At 42.3% G+C, this 16,723-nt stretch overlaps 1 protein-coding gene across 1 annotated transcript in view; it reads left to right on the forward strand.

Moving 5' to 3' along the window:
* LOC131822047 (conserved oligomeric Golgi complex subunit 2-like) overlaps window positions 1-16,723 on the forward strand; it is a 502,532-nt gene that overhangs the window by 244,290 nt on the left and 241,519 nt on the right. The window lies entirely within an intron of this gene.

Below are 16,723 nucleotides of genomic sequence, written 5' to 3' on the forward strand. Positions count from 1 at the left end.
CATTGCAACATCTTCACCCATACATTTGACACACTTTTCTGTTAAAATACGGCACAATCACCCAGGCTTCAGTGTTCTGATAAATAACAGATCAGAAAGGTTTCATCCATCCCTCTGCCTTGGCCTGGAGTGTGTGGCACTCATTCCGTTGATGACGATACACATGATCAGGCGTTTCTTGCTTCTCTCGCTCTCCCACAATAATGCAATAAGTCACAATGATGGTAATTGGGCCATAAAGTCACTTGCACTCTGAAATAAAATAAATCCACAGAGGTGTGAAGGGCTTGCAAATCCTACTGGGTATTAACTAAATAAGGATTACACGAAAGGGAAAGGCATATTGCTATTTGATGCATAAAGGATGCAGATGCATAAAGGGTGAAGATGTTGGGACCACCAGCTATGGTCAGTTCTAACAGCAGGTGAGCAGCTTCTGCTCACGACCTCCCCTCGCAAGCCCCTGTTTCCTCCTCCCAAACCAGAGTCTCTGTACCAGCATGAATTCCTGATCATCACTGAAAGATGATATATAAAAAGGAAAGGATTCACATGACATTGCTTTGTATATGAATTGGCTGATATACGTGAAATTGTTTGCAAAGCATTTCAACTCCGTTGGAAGAATTGTGTCACAGAAAAGAACTGGTTTCCAGCACTTCTCTATACTGTGTTAACCAAGGAAAGATTCTGAAGAGAGTTCATACAGGTAATCAGACTTAAAAAGGTCAATGACACATAGATTGAAGACGAAAAGTAAGACTGCGTAGCTCAAGTTCAAATTCTGCAATTAGGAATTCTGTAATACTCCTGTAAAATTTAATGATATATATTTTAAAAAATAATTGAAAGGGATCAAAACACTGAAATACATAGGCAAGAACTCCTTCTCTTCTCCAGGCAGCCAATGAAAAAGTCAGCAGCTAAAGTGAGTGTGTATTTTAAAAACAGTGGCTTGCTTTGCTACCCAGAGGAAGCAGGAAGTAGAGCAGTAACAGTTACAAGGATGGACACAATCTTCCATTGTCCCAAATCTGCACTTGTATGGTGCTAATCCCAAAGAAACCTTAGAGTGTTTGTGCTTATGAGCTCTCAAGTGCTTGTAGCTCACAGAGCATGCAACACTGGGAGAGGATTATATGGTCACAAAAGAAACAGACTGGGAAATCAAATTGCTATCCAAACCCTGGCCCAACAAAAATGAGATGGCTATGTCCATTTAGAATCAAGGGTTTAGCAACCAAGTGCTACTTTGTTTAAACAAATGCTTCCGACCAAGAACAGTAAAAATACTTCAGCCTTTAAAAACAGGTGGCTGATTCTCCTTGTGAAAGGAGGGGAGGAAACGGAAGAAAACCACTGGAAAACAAAAAGCAAAAAACTTTCCCATCTGCTTGGCAACCTCCTCGATGCTATGATTATGGTTCTACATCATTAAGTTTTACAAGTAATGTTGTCTGGGAGGATAATTATAGAACCAGCATTATACTGAGATCTTTTAACTTTGAGTCATTTAAACACATCTTCCAAATAATACAACTTTGTAATATAATTAATTTTAAGATTAATATTGAGCTTTTGGTTCATAGTCTGCACAAAAGGCTCCAGGGTAGTAAGAACAATCCATTTCTGTAGTAGATTCCTTAGGCTTTGTTAAGCCAGAGAGGTTCATGCTCTTGTGAAACTGGGGATAATAGCCATATTTCATTGAGTCTTGGCCTCCTTTCCTGGTATAGTTTAATAAGAAACAAAAAACGCTACCATTCAAATTATGATACAATGTTTTCTTTTCATTAATATTTTAATTTAAATGTATTCAAAAAGCTCTTTAGTAAGTATTTAGACAGATTTTTATCACGTATGGCCTTAATGCATACATAAAAATAAAAGTTAAAATTTTTGGTTAACGTTTTTCCAAACTCACATTAAGAATCTCACTACTTTTATTTACTTTCTAACTGAGAGATTTCAGTGCCCAGATTTTTCTTACAATATGTTCCTCTGAGCCACCCAGAGCTTCTGTCATGCAGCACTTAAAAAATTATTATTAGACATATAGATGACATTCAATGTTAAATTAGTTTCAGGTGTATGACATAGTAATTTGACAATTCTATACATTACTCAGTGATCACCACAGTAAGTATATCATCACATCACCATATAAAATTATTATAATATCATTGGCTGTATTCCCAATGCTGTACTTTTCATCTCCAGATGAGAACAGGAAATTATTTTATTTATTTGATAACAGGAAATTTGTACCTCTTAATCCCCTTCACCTATTTCACCCATCCCCCATCCACCTTCCCTCCCATAACCACCAGTTTGTTCTTTGTATTTAAGAGTCTATTTCTGGTTTTTTTTTTTTTTTTTGGTCTGTTCACTTGTTTCTTTTTTTACATTCCATATAGAAGTGAAATTACAGGGGCCCCTGGATGGCTTAGTGGGTTAAAGCCTCTGCCTTTGGCTCAGATCATGATACCAGGTTCCTGGAATCGAGCCCCGAGTCGGGCTCTCTGCTCGGTGGGGACCCTGCTTCACCTGCCTCTCTGCCTGTCTCTCTGCCTACCTGTGATCTCTCTCTCTCTTTGAAATAAATAAATAAAATCTTAAAAAGAAAAAAAAGGAAGTTAAATCATATGGTATTTGCCTTTCTCGATCTGACTTCTTTCTCTTAACCTAATACCCTCTAGATCCAGCCATGTTGTCACAAATGGCAATATCTCATTCTTTTTTATAGCTGGATAATATTCCATTATATATCTATATACACCATATCATTACCCATTCATCTACTGATGAACACCTGGACTGCTTCCATATCCTGGCTATTATAAATAGTGCTGCAGAAAACCTAGGAGGGCATATATCTTTTTGAATCAAGTGTTTTTATTTCCTTTGTGTAAATATCAAGTACTAGAATTACTGAAGCATATGGTAAATCTATTTTTAATTTTTTGAGGAACCTCCATACTGTTTTCCACAGTTGTTGCACCAATTTACATTCCCACTAAAAATGCACAGAGGTTCCTTTTTCTCCACATCCTGGCCAACACTTGTTCTTTCTTGTCTTTTTAATACTAGCCATTCTGACAAGTATAAGGTGATAGATCTACCTGTGTTTTTGATTTTATTTTCCTGATGATGAGTGATATTGAGCATCTTTTCACATATCTATTGGATGTCTGTATGTATTTTTTGGAAAAATGTCTATTAAGTCCTCTGCCCATTTTTCAATTGGATTATATGTTGGGTTTTGGGGGGGTTTTGTGTGTGTGTGTGTGTGTTCTTTACATATTTTGGTTATTAATCCTTTATTTATCATTCACCACTATCTTCTCCCATTCTGTAGGTTCCCTTTTGGTTTTGTTGCAGGTTTCCCTTACTGTGCAAAAGCTTTTTATTTTGTTGTAGTCTTAATAATTTATTTTTGTTCTTGTTTCCCTTGTCTAAGCAGACATATCCACAAATAATGTTGCTAAAACCAATCTCCAAGTGATTACTGCTTATTGTCTTTTAGGAGTTTTATGGTTTCAGGTCTCTCATTTATTCATTTAATTTTTTTTAAGTAAGCTTTACACTGAATGTGGGACATAAACTCACAGCCTCAAGAATAAGAGTCACATGGGACGCCTGGGTGGCTCAGTTGGTTAAGCAGCTGCCTTCGGCTCAGGTCATGATCCCAGCGTCCAGGGATCGAGTCCCACATCGGGCTGCTTGCTCCGCAGGGAGCCTGCTTCTCCCTCTGACTCTTCCTTCCACTCTGTCTGCCTGTGCTCTCACTCGCTCTCTCTCTGACAAATAAAAAAAAAAAAAAAAAAAAAAGAATAAGAGTCACATGCTATACAGGCTGAGCCAGGCAGGCACACCTCAGATTTCACATTTAGATCTTTGATACATTTTGAGTTTCTTTCCATGTATGGTAAAAGAATGTGGTCTAGTTTCATTCTTTTGCATATGGCTCTACAGTTTTCCCAACACTGTTTTTGAGGAGACTTTCTTCTGTTACATATTCTTGCCTCCTTTGTCAAAGATTAATTGACCATATAATTGTGGATTTATTTCTGGGCTCTCTATCCTGTTTCCATTGATTTATGCGTATATTTTCTCCCAGTACCCTACTGTTTTGATTACTATAACTTTGTAGTATATCTTGAAATCCAAGAAACTGATACCTCCAGCTTTGTTCTCCTTTCTCAAGATTGTTTTGCATGCTGCACTTCTTATAAAAGTATTCTGAGGTCATCCAAATTGCCACCCCTCCGTTCTGCTTGGTTTGATGCTGGTGGGGTTTCTCTTTTTTTTTTCTTTTTTATTTCCTTATCTGAGATTTTCATATAATAAACAGTTAATTTTCTTTCTTTAAATTGTCCTCAAAAGGCCTGTGGCTTGGCATGCCAAGGGATGTAGATGAACAGTTGTGCCCTAGGAGCAGTAACCACATGGCACAGGGTCAAGCTGTGGTAACTTTATAGGGACTTCCACCTGCTCAGCTTTAACTATAAGACAATTCCTGACATTGGAGATGTGAAAGAAAATGGGAGGGGAGGGGCATCTTAAAATCCATAAAATATGGCATATTGTCTCCTGTTTGTACTTTTACAACTTCTGATTTTGCAAAAGGCCAAGCTGCCGCAGGGAAAAAAATGAGGTCCTAAGGTGGCAGAGACTGACCTGGCCAGCCCTGTACTGCACAGGCTATGTGTTACTGGATCAGTATGAATGGAGAAATCAGGGGTGAGTCAGGGCAGCTGCTGCCTCTCCCTACATTGCCTTTATCACCCACAAGGAGGGGGCCCAAAGCCAAGGAGGACCTCCTGGAATTGAGACAGGGGATGGAAAAAGAAAGCTGAACGATGCCACAGCTGCTGAACCATGACCAAAATATGTGGGAGAAGGCTGGAGGCAAATGTGCATGGTACACCGTGACATTTGAAGTCCTAGGTGACATAGAAGCTTAAGGATCCAACCTTGCTCAAACTGATTTTACATGATGATTTTATCTACTAATCAACCCAGAAATGCAGAGAATGAAATAGGGCAATACTATAGAAAATGCTTGAGAGAAATCTCTCTTATGATTGAGATAACCTGATATTTCCATTGATTGATTGATTGATTCATTCATTCAATAATGTACTGAGTATTATGTATCAAATCTTCTTCTGAACACAGAATAAATCAGGAAAAAAACCCACAAATACCATTTTTATAGCACATGCATTCAAATAGAAGAGAGAGAACAGATAGTAAATAAATAAATATATAATATGTCAGCTGTTGATAAGAAGTCAAAAGTAGAGAGGGACAGAAATTATGTTGATTGTGATGGTGCTGGGTGTGTGTGCTGTTAGGGGAGATTACTCTGATAAGAAGACATTGGCAGATCCTTGAGTGGATTCAGAGAACAAGACGGGTACATTTAAGAAGAGGAAACAAGTGCAACCCCCCAAGGGAGGCATGCACTTGCTGTACTCTGTTAAACACTAAGGAGGCTGGTGAGTGGAGGCAGACAGCTGAGTGAAGAGGTAGGAGATGAATTGAGAAGGAAGTTGAATGTTAAATTTTGTAAGACTGAATTTTGTATTGAGTGAAGTGGGGAGCCATTGGAGATCTTAGAGCAGAGAAATAACAAGGTCTGACTTTTGTCTTAAACGGATTGCTTTAACTGCTGAGTGGAAAATAAACTAGAACAGAGCAAAGATGGAATCCAGAAGACCAGATAGGAGACTATTACAATAACTCATAGAAGATGTTGTTTTGGACCACAGTGGGAGTAACTGAAGTGTGGAGAACTGGTCAGATTTAGAATATATTTTGAAGATAGAATCCACAGCTTCTACCAAATAATTAAACGTGGGCAGTGAAAGAAAGAGATGAATCAAGAATGACTCTACAGTTTCCTGTTTGAGCTATTGCAAGACCAGCAGAGCTCGAGAAGAATAAGAGCTTGGCTTTGAACATGTTGGGTTTAACTCATCTAGGTAGATCTGAAAAGCAGGCAGTGGAAGAAAGTTCAAAATCCAGGTCTGGACTTGAGGTGGAGATGTGGAGTCATCAGGAGATAGATGGTAGAAGAGGGACAGTCACCAAGGACTCAGTGTAGACAGAGGAGAAGTCTGAGGTTGGGTCCTTGAGCACATTCATACTCAGAGATCAGGGAAATGAGAAGAAACCCCAAGTGGAGGGGCTTGTCCTCACTCAGAAGGGATTGGAGTAAGGATTCCACCCAGGTAAACTTAGTGGGATTCTGTGGGTCTTCTTTCCTTACCGATTTGATTTTCTTTTCAAGATTTATTTGAGAGAGAGAGAGAGAGAGAGCAGGAGCACGCACATGCAGGGGGAAGAGACAGAAAGAGAGGGAGAGAATCTCAATCAGATTTCCCGCTGAGCATGGAGCCTGACGTGGGGCTCGATTCCATAACCCTGAGCTCATGACCTGAGCCAAGATTCACATGCTTAACCACTTAGCCACCTAGACACCCACCCAATTTGTTTTTCTTTCTTTTTTAAAAAAATATTTTATTCATTTATTTATTTGACACAGAGAGAAAGAGAGAGATCACAAGTAGGCAGAGAGGCAGGAAGAGGGAGAAGCTGAGCAGAGAGCCCGAGACCCTGAGACCATGACCTGAGCTGAAGCCACCCAGGTGCCCCCAATTTACTTTTCTCAGTGAAATCATCAGAATGGTCGGTCATCAGCTGTATCTGATGGAAGGTGTTCAGTTCTCACTCTGAACAAAATGGCTGTACATTAGAATCACTGGGAGAATTTTAAAAGCAGACTTTTATCCAGACCCTAATTGGATATTAATCTAATTGGTTCTACACCAATTAGATCAGATCCTCTGGAGGTGGGCACTCCTGTGTTTTAAAGTCTTCCAGGTGATTCAAAAGTGTGGCCAGTGTTGAGAAGCCCTGGCTTAAGGTTGGAGGAAAAAAGATGTGAAATAGTCAAAATATTTGATGAGAAGAGTGGAGATTCTGACGGTCAGAGAAACATACTTGGATTTGTGGCTGAGAATTTAATGTGAAAGGGGCGCCTGGGTGGCTCAGTGGGTTAAGCTGCTGCCTTCAGCTTAGGTCATGATCTCAGGGTCCCGAGATGGAGTCCCACATCGGGCTCTCTGCTCAGCAGGGGGCCTGCTTCCCTCCCTCTCTCTCTGTGATCTCTTCCCTTCCTCTCTCCTACTGTCAAATAAATAAATAAAATCTTTAAAAAAAAAAAAGAATTTAATGTGAAAGCTTCCAGCATCGTTGCTTTTCTAACCAACCACGTTCAGCTGCCAGGGGCAGACGTAGGGTGGACAGAGGGTTGGGTTTTTACCAAGGTGGGGTTTTATCAGGTATGTATGATGTATGATGGAGGTGAGTGTATGGGACAGGGATTATAGTTATGGGAGCGGACTCTGTGCCAGCTGCGGAGGCCTGTGAGAATTTGGGGGAAGGATCAAGAACCACAGAAAATGAAATAGGGGGACGCCTGGGTGGCTCAGTTGGTTAAGCAGCTGCCTTCGGCTCAGGTCATGATCCCAGCGTCCTGGGATCAAGTCCCACATCGGGCTCCTTGCTCGGCAGGGAGCCTGCTTCTCCCTCTGTCTCTGCCTGCCACTCTGTCTGCCTGTGCTCGCTCTCGCTCCCTCTCTCTCTCTGACAAATAAATAAAATCTTAAAAAAAAAAAAAGATTCTCTTCAAAAAAAAAAAAAGAAAGAAAATGAAATAGGTAAATGGCTTCTTCTGAGTGACTTAGATAATTAATACTTCTTGAAATAATTTAGTGCAGCCAGACCCCTGCAAAGCAGGACAAACAACTCCGATGAGTGCTTCAATCTACCATTTCTTCCCAGGGCTTCAATCAATTGCTTTCAACAAGTGAACATTGAGATATTTAGAGCAAAGGAAAAAATACATATTGGAAGTTCACTTTTTTTTAAAGATTTTATTTATTTATTTGACAGAGACACAATGAGATAGGGAATACAAGCAGGAGGAGTGGGAGAAGGAGAAGCACGTTTTTCCACTGAGAAGGGAGCCCGACGTGGGGCTGGATTCTCAGGCCCCTGGGATCATGACCTGAGCCGAAGGGCAGATGCTTAACAATTGAGCTACCCAGGCTCCCCTGGAAGTTAGCTTTTTACATTCATGGAAAATGGGATTTTGTACATTTATGTTCTTTTTCTGTCCCCTTGTGGATATTTTCCCTCTTGAAACACACCCAACCTCTGCTCCACAGCTGTCCAGTAAAAGAAAGGGATCTGAGTGCCATCCCCAAAGTTCACTTGCGTTTAAAGGAGAAACAATCCTGGGAAGCTGTTTTACACAAAAGAGTAGATTGCTCAGTTGTAGAATCTCAGGTATTATAAGAAAACGGGAGAGATATTCCTTACTAGAAGGGGGACCTGCTCAGCGTTTCTAAATTCACATTGGTAGATTGTTGAACTGTTGTAGGCTGAGTGTTAAAATCACATCTTTCCCTCCGTTTTCTTACAGAGACAATGATGGTGCTTCCAAGATTGTCTGTGAAAGGCTAGGCACCTGCAAAACCACACATTTGACCTGAGCCATCACCCAAGTAGAATCTAATCCTCTCTCAGATTATAGGAGAAAAAAGAGAGAGAGAGAGAATCCCAAGAAGAAACACTCACGTCAGGATTTTCATCAAATTTAGTGCACGTCTCACCACTTATCTTCATTTGCGGTAATTTTTAAAATAAACACTAATGTCGAATTGCCCTGAGTTACAACGAGCAACTCAATTATCAGAAAACCACGAGTCTCCAACGTTTGTTCTAATTACTAAAGCAGAAGAGCGGACAGAGTTTAGAAAATTTTCAACAAGGCTTAAACAAGAGAGATTTTCCACTTTTTTCTAATCAGGTCAACATAGATACCACTTTCCCTACAACCTTGTAGGCAGTTGGTATTTTTCAGAGATATCATTTGGTTCTTTATAGAAGGCTTAAATTTGGAGGTCCATAAAAACGATAATCAACTTTTATGTGTGCCTTCTATAGGCCAGGAACTGTGCTAAATGAACAGTATCTACTTTAATCCTCCTAACAAGCCCTGTGAATTCAATACTACTGACTATTCTCACTCCAAGGGGGGGCAAAGCAGATGCTTCGAGAGTTGAACTCAGTTTTCCAAGTTCATACAGCTCATATATGATGGAATCAGGACTTGAGCTCAGTCTAATGCCAGGTTGGACCCTCAGTGGCAGCTACTGTAGTTTTTTGGACCATCACCTGCTTCCCTCCCCCACTCCCGCCCCCAACTCATTCCCATTTAGGGATAATCAGCCATACCTAAATGACAGTGGCCAGGCAGGAAGGGTGGCTACTGGGTTTAATTATTTATATCCAGGAGGAAGAGCCACCTCGCCCCATACATTCTGCTTCAGCTCTTGCCCTGCCAGGGGAGTAGCCATCCTTCAAACCATCAGTGTTAAATGCTGGTGAGGGATGAATTAGGTGGCAGGGGTCACACACAGTTTACCAGTCATGCATATTTCTTTCAGAATACCTAAGTACCATTCCCTTGGAGATGAGAAGAAATGATGGGAGGGATGTTAAAAGGGAGTCCCAGGAATATTTCTGGACCAGTCATGATCACTAGCCTTTATGATACTCTTGGAGTCATTTTACTGGTTCTTGAAATAAGTGCACTTGCCCTAGGATGGCTTGGCCCCTCCCAGTAATCAGAAGCTCCCAGGATGGGTCAAAGATTACTTTATTTGCTGTAATTCTGCAAGTTGAATGTATCTCTCAGCCATTTCCTGAGAATGCTATTATGGGGCAGGCACAGGGGGATGACTATGGGACAGAAAAATATCGGGTGAGAGGGATCCTATGCTTTTGTATGAAGGAGAAGCCCATTCTCCTTGGTGATGGGAGTTACCCTTCTGCTCTGACTTCTGCCCAGCCGGGATCAGTGGGGAGCCTCCTCCTTTGGGCGACAGGTCTCTTTCTTTCTAAATCCTTTTTTTTTTTTTTTTTGGGGGGCCAAAAAGCAAGACTACACTTCTTTTCATCTTTCAGCTTTTTCATCATGGCCAATGACACTCAAACAACCTCACCCCCAATTTGGGCTGCTAGACTATGGCAAGAGGCCACATACTGGGTATATTACCTCAGGCCAAGTGTTTGGACTTCACTGAACCTTAATTGTAACATCTGAGAAGGGTTGGGGGGGGCGGATGTTGTGAGGATTCATTAAGACAATGTTAAATTTTTATCACGGAGTCAAGGAAGATCTCTTGTTAGGAATGTGTTCCATCTTACCAGGATAGAGGGCAAAATAGCATTTTACTTATTTTTTTTAATAAAGTATTTCTTTTTAAAAAATTATTTATTTGACAGAGAGACAGAGCAGGAATACAAGCAGGGGGAGTGGGAGAGGGAGAAGCAGGCTTCCTGCTGAGCAGGGAGCCCAATATGGGCCTCAATCCCAAGACCCTAAGATCATGACCTGAGTGGAAGGAAGACACTTAAGGACTGAGCCACCCAGGTTCCCCGCAAAACAGCATTTTTTTAAAAGATTTTATTTATTAATTTGACAGACAGAGATCACAAGTAGGCAGAGAAACAGGCAGAGAGATGGGGAGAAGCAGGCTCCCCGCTGAGAAGAGAGGCTGATGCGGGGCTGGATCCCAGGACCCTGGGATCATGACCTGAGCCGAAGGCAGAGGCTTTAACCCACCGAGCCACCCAGGCGCCCCGCAAAACAGCCTTTTAAACAATATTTTTATTTTTATTTTATACATATATATGTAAACATAGAATTAAATGTATACATATAAATATAATTTGTAAACACATTTGATATATATTTATGTTTATCCTAGGACGCAACACTGCCCTCCTGAGCAGCGCAAGAGGATGGATTTTTACACAGAATCACCAAACAGCTTGACCCAACTGAAGGGCCAGCCTTGCGCTGCTGCTTAAGAGAAAGCCTTGAGTTGGGAAAGGTTTGACAAATACTGAGAAAAACCAGTCAATTAATATGTTAAAAACACTACCCAACCACAGTATGAACCATTTAGACATATGGCTTTAATTTTGACTTTAGTCTCCAAGCCTAGGGGTCCCTGGGGAAAGGGAGCAGAGGGAGAGACAGGACCAGCTTCTCTGTGGGCCAGGTTTCTGGGGTTGCTCCCAGCCCTGCCCCCCGAGGGAACGCCCCCACCCAGGGCCTTGCTCCCAGAAGGGCCCCTCCCCCAGAAAGCCCCTAAACAAAGGGCCCTGCCCTTTGGGCCACACCCTCAGAGGTCCCATTATCCACCCGCAACCCCCCCACACGCCCCTACCCCCGCCAAGCACCGCCCTCAGAAGGGTTCTAAGGTGAAGTCAGTGTGCTTCTCTCTCACTGTCTAGGAATTACTCAGTTTTATTTTTGACTTTGTGTTTTTTGAGCGAAGTGGGTGGTGTAAGGACCTATTTTATATTTTAGCCAGAGGCTTCCATTGAGGTTACACAATAACCTTGTTGTTTAACCCTTAAGCTGTCCCTGCTCCCCTTCTCCCAGGGGACTTACTTAAAAACAAGTCCCGGAAATCAACCTCAGGTAACAAAGCCCAAATACAAGGGTGGGTCAGGCCAGGTAAAGACATCTGATCAGTGGAGAGTTGCATACTGTCTCCCTAGCTACCAAGGAGTATGGGTCCCGCCCTTTGTGAGTCTTTTGGGCGCCAATCCTAACCAAGGTGATAGGCTAGGTCAAATGTCTACTAAAAGGTAAGTTGTAATTCAATTGGTCACCTAGCATCACTGTGCAGCTCTCTCTGTGTGTTACAATTTCATTGGCCACCTGTGCATGGCCAGGCCCAACCGCATGGCCTTTGCCCTTAAAAGCTAGTCCGTAAAGGAGAGAGGGGTCGACTTCTTTGTAAGAGAAGCGGCCCTGGCTGGTCAGTTTGATTCTTGATGCTTGGTGCGAAATAAAGCTTTGTTTGACCTTTGCTTTGTATCAGTCTCGCTCTTTTAATCATGGAACCATTATTGGGGCATAACAGGTGGGACAGTGGAGCCCGTACATAGTGGAGGGGACAGCTCACTTTGGGTATCCACCATTCCTTGCCTCCTCATTTGCATGTACTGCTCGCCCTGCCCGGTGAGCACAGCATGGAAATGGACACCTCGTGAGTGGTGGTCAACGAGACTCGCTGACCACGTGACGACTATGACCGAGTCAACCGGAGCTCGCCTTCCCTACAGACCAGAGCTTGCTCTGAGCACCGGCAGGAGGCGGTGGCCTCTTGTGAGCAGCCCAGAACCCTGTCTTGTCCTTTCTCACTCATGTCACCTCCCTGTGTTAGCCAAGCCTTGGAAGTGGTGACTTAGGAGGGAAGGGAAAGAAAGGCAGCCCCCGGCTCCTGATCCTGACAAGTTCCTTACTCATCAGGAAGCCGAGGGCGGCAGGGTCGGTGGAACAAGTTTGAGTCCCCAGGTGAGGTAAAGACGGCAGAGCTGGTCTTGTGCAGGATTTCCACGGTTCTGATAAGAAGAGGGCACGTGGGTGTGCCCAAGCTGTGGAATCCCTGCGTGAATTATTTAACACTGACATTGCACCCTGCGAAGATGAATGGCAAAAATCATGCCCATAATCACATTTTAAAATTTTTATTTGCTTGGAATGACATTAAATGCAAATGGAAAACAGCAGCCATGCCCCTTCAGAAGACAGACTATGGAGGAAATGAGCTTTCTATTTTAGTACCTTTAACAAACACTTCCTCCCTGTTTTTGCCCAAAGGGCCCTATATCTTCATTTTGCATGGGGCTTGTAAATTATGTAGCCAGCCCTGGGGACAGCTGTGCAGTGTCTCAATGACCCAGTGTGAAGAATGGCAGGAGCCTCCCTCCTTGATACAGTAGTATTACACAAGCCCCTGAAGCTGAAACAGAACTTCAGGATAAAGTCTAGGGGGGAGGTCCTCAAATTTCTGAGTCATGGGCTGTCGTAAACAAAATATCAACAGCCGGGTGGCTTAGGCAACATACAATTTATTTTCTCATGGTTCTGGGCGCTGGAAGTCCAAGATCAAGGTGGCAATAGGGTTCGATTCTTCAAACGTCTCTCCTTGGCTTGCAGATAGCTGTGTTCTCCACTCTGTCTTCAAACGATTGTCCTTCAGTCTGTATTGTCTGTGTCCTAATCTCCTCTTCCTGTAAGCACACCAGTCCTGTTGGCTTGGTGCCCACCCCCAGTGAGCTCGTTTTCCCTTTATCACCTCTTTAAAAATCCCATCTCTGAATACTGCCACATTCTGAGATGCTGGGTGTTAGGACGTCAACGTAGGAATCTGGGGGCATCCAACTAAGCCCATAACAATAGTCAAAACTGGATCCGAAACTGAAATTTAGACACATTTTAAAATGCTAAAAGTGTATATATATAATTTTTGTGGTAGGCCTGAGATGGTTGGTAGGCTGAGATGTATTTGTAACCTTTCAGGGAAACATCCTTTGGAATGATCAAAGAGAGCTTCTATGTAATTCCAAACATCCACAAATAAACCCCAAGGCTTTCTAATTTGGAATTTGGCTGTTTTGTGCTTGGTGGCAACCAAAACCAGCCTAGGGCTTTTCTTTTGTTTTGGCAGAAAAGTAGGAGGCAGAGGACTTGAGCATTTAGACATCTTGCTGCTCTTTGGTTTAATCATACTCTACTGAGTTGCCCGAAACTAATTAAGCTCTTGGCTCTGTAGAGGAGAGATGATGTTCATTACATGTCATTGGCCACAATGTTCCTTTTTTAAATTGTTGTTAACATTTGTGTTATTTTTCAGCATAAGAGACAAGCTTTATCTTAGTTTGGGCTGATGTAACAAGAGCACCATAAACTAGGTGCTTTAAAGACATTTCTCTCAGTTCTGGAAGCTGGGAAGTCTACGGTCAAGACCCTGGAAGATTCCGTGTCTGTTCAAGTGCCCACTTCCTGGGTCATAGATGACTATAACCTCCAAGGTGGAGGAGGTGAGGGATCTCTGTGGGGTCTCTCTCATGGAGACACTAATCTCGCCCATGAGGATGACCTAAACATATCCCAAGGACCCCATCTCCTAGTTATGTCCCTTTGGACATTGAGTTTTCAACTTATGAATCCTGGAGGGATACACTGTGTACAGTGAACTTCGTCAAACATCTTTAATGTTCAAAGCACTGTTTTTTGGCAAAATTAATCATTTCCTACACATCCTTTGAAGCAAGAGTATTTTTGCACTTTGCCTTCCTTTAGAACCTTTCTCTAGAGAGGATCCTAAAAAGTTCAGAAAAGACGCAGAAGAAACCTGCTGGTTAGCTCGTTTTTCACTGTAGAGCAGAATTCATTTTGAAGCAGGTTAATCTTAGAAATCCAGGCAAAGACACTTCACTTGAAAATCATCTCAAATGATCAGTTTTGTTAGTATGAGTAATAGTAACTATAAGATCAATAGAACAACTTTTTGTTCTACTGTGGGCCTACTGTGTGCTGGGTACCTCGGAGCACCTGAGTCGAACCAACCATCTCGTGATCCTTTCAACAGCCCACTGAGGGTCACACTGTCTTCTCCTCCACGTTATGGATGAGCCTTAAGTCTGGGCCAGAAATGACACAACTTTCCCAAAGTCATATTGCTACTGAGGGGCCAGCTGGGATCTACGCCCACTCTGATGCCAGAGCCTGTGATTGCAAACGTGGGCTGCACTAGCTGTTCAGAACAAAGGACTGTTGATGGGGGTGACACAGCAAACCCGTGAGACCCACCACCCTTTTCCCTAAGGTCATCCCGGTACAGCCTGCAGTGATAGCCCGAGTTAAGCATTTGAACTTGGTGCTGCAGAGGGCATGTTTTAGGGACAAGATTGGTGTTAAGGGGGTCTAATGAATCCCAGAGGGAATGGAAGGAAACAGGACTTGGGGAAATATCTGGGTCCCTGGAGCAGTGATCTCCTTTTATTACTGTGCACCTCTCTTTCACAAAAATAAATAAATACATAAATACATACATACATACATACAAAAATATTTGCGGACATAGCACCAATTTAAGCAAATTTTTGATAAATTATAGACTCTACTACTCTACTAAATTATTATGCACATTATAAATGACATGCAAAAGCTAAACAGTTAAATGGATGACATGAAATATGAATAAAACTTATAATATTTTCTTCCAGCCCCTTACTGGACTATGTCTCAAACTCCCTTTGGAGAAGACTTTTTAAAGATTTGTTTATTTATTTATTGAGAGAGGGAGAGAGACAACACGTGTGTGCACATGTGAGTAGGGGGGTGGGGCAAAGGGAAAAGGAGAGAAGCAGACTCCCTATTGAGCGCAGAGGCCTCACTAGGGCTCAATCCCATGATCCTGAGATCATGACTTGAGCCAAAATCTTGAGTCAGACATTTAATCAACTGAGACACCCAGGTTCCCTGGAGAAGACTTTTTAAGAAAGAGATAGGACACTTGGATTTAAAGCAATAATTCCTAGAATTAATCTTTAAAAGTGGGAAGATAGAAATGTTTTTTTTTAATTTTTAAAGATTTTTTTAATTTATTCATAAGAGATGGGAGGCAGAGCAGAACCAGGTTTCCCACAGAGCAGGAAGTCCAGAGTGGGACTTGATACCAGGACCTGGGATCGTGACCCGAGCTGGAGATAGACGCTGGAGATACTGATAAACCAAACTTTAGGGGAAAATACTGAACTTTACTAGGAAGATGAAGCAGAAAAACAGCATATTGCAGCAACATGAGTTTTAGATAGCTGTTGGTCACCCAGAAGGCTTAAGATGGAGAGAAAAACAAAAGGCTGTAGTGACCCAAAATTGTCCAAGTTGTGTAATTTGACCCAGGAACTTCCGGGTGACATAAAGATTTGTTTATTTATTACAGGGACAGCGCCATGTGGGGACAGAGCAAGGGGGAATGAGAATTCCATACAAACGTGTGAGTGGCTCTTCTCCCATCTCCAGGGGGGAAGGAAGAGATTGGGTTTACTCCAGTAAGCATGGTGATGAGTTGGTGAGGTAGGTTGACTAGATGTCTGGACACCTGAAAAAGCCAGCTAAGGGGGCTTCCTGGCCATCTTGTCAGTGTCTTATTGAAAGCTTGTCATGTGCAAGACTTTCTTTTAACAGGTTGCCAGGTGAATTGATGTACAAATCAGACTACCGGCCGCCATGTGTCATTGCTCAGGTGGTCCATGACACAATGGCCTGCAACTAAGGGGATGCACTTAGCATTACAGACATCGTTCTGTCTTTGTTATTTTGAAATTTAGAAAATATCTTATTAATTTGTTCACTCCAAAGAGGCAACTTATTGCTTACGATGACAGTCTTTTGGTAGAGGACACAAAACTGCTTTGTTAGGAAAATCAATGTGTTACACCAATTTTCTGAAAGATGGAAATGAAGTGCCTCCTTCCAGCTGGGTCAGGACATAAGTGTACCCTATGTATTAGTTTTTCAATAGAGTCCATTTACAGAATGTACATGTCTCTCAATACAGAAGACATTTGCTCACATTTATGTGTAGAACTTTCCCGAACCTGGTCCAGGTTGCAGATGAAACCGTCACTCTGACTGGCAAGGCATAACGAAGAAGAGTTTTCCTGTAAACAATATGTGGTCATGGAAGGCATCAGCAGTGCAATTCGTGGCTGATTTCAAAGGCTCTAAGAGGTGGTAGATGCACAGGCAAAGTGGTGACTTTTGCAGAGGAAG

Source organism: Mustela lutreola, chromosome X (assembly GCF_030435805.1).
Source record: "Mustela lutreola isolate mMusLut2 chromosome X, mMusLut2.pri, whole genome shotgun sequence".
Lineage (NCBI taxonomy): Eukaryota > Metazoa > Chordata > Mammalia > Carnivora > Mustelidae > Mustela > Mustela lutreola.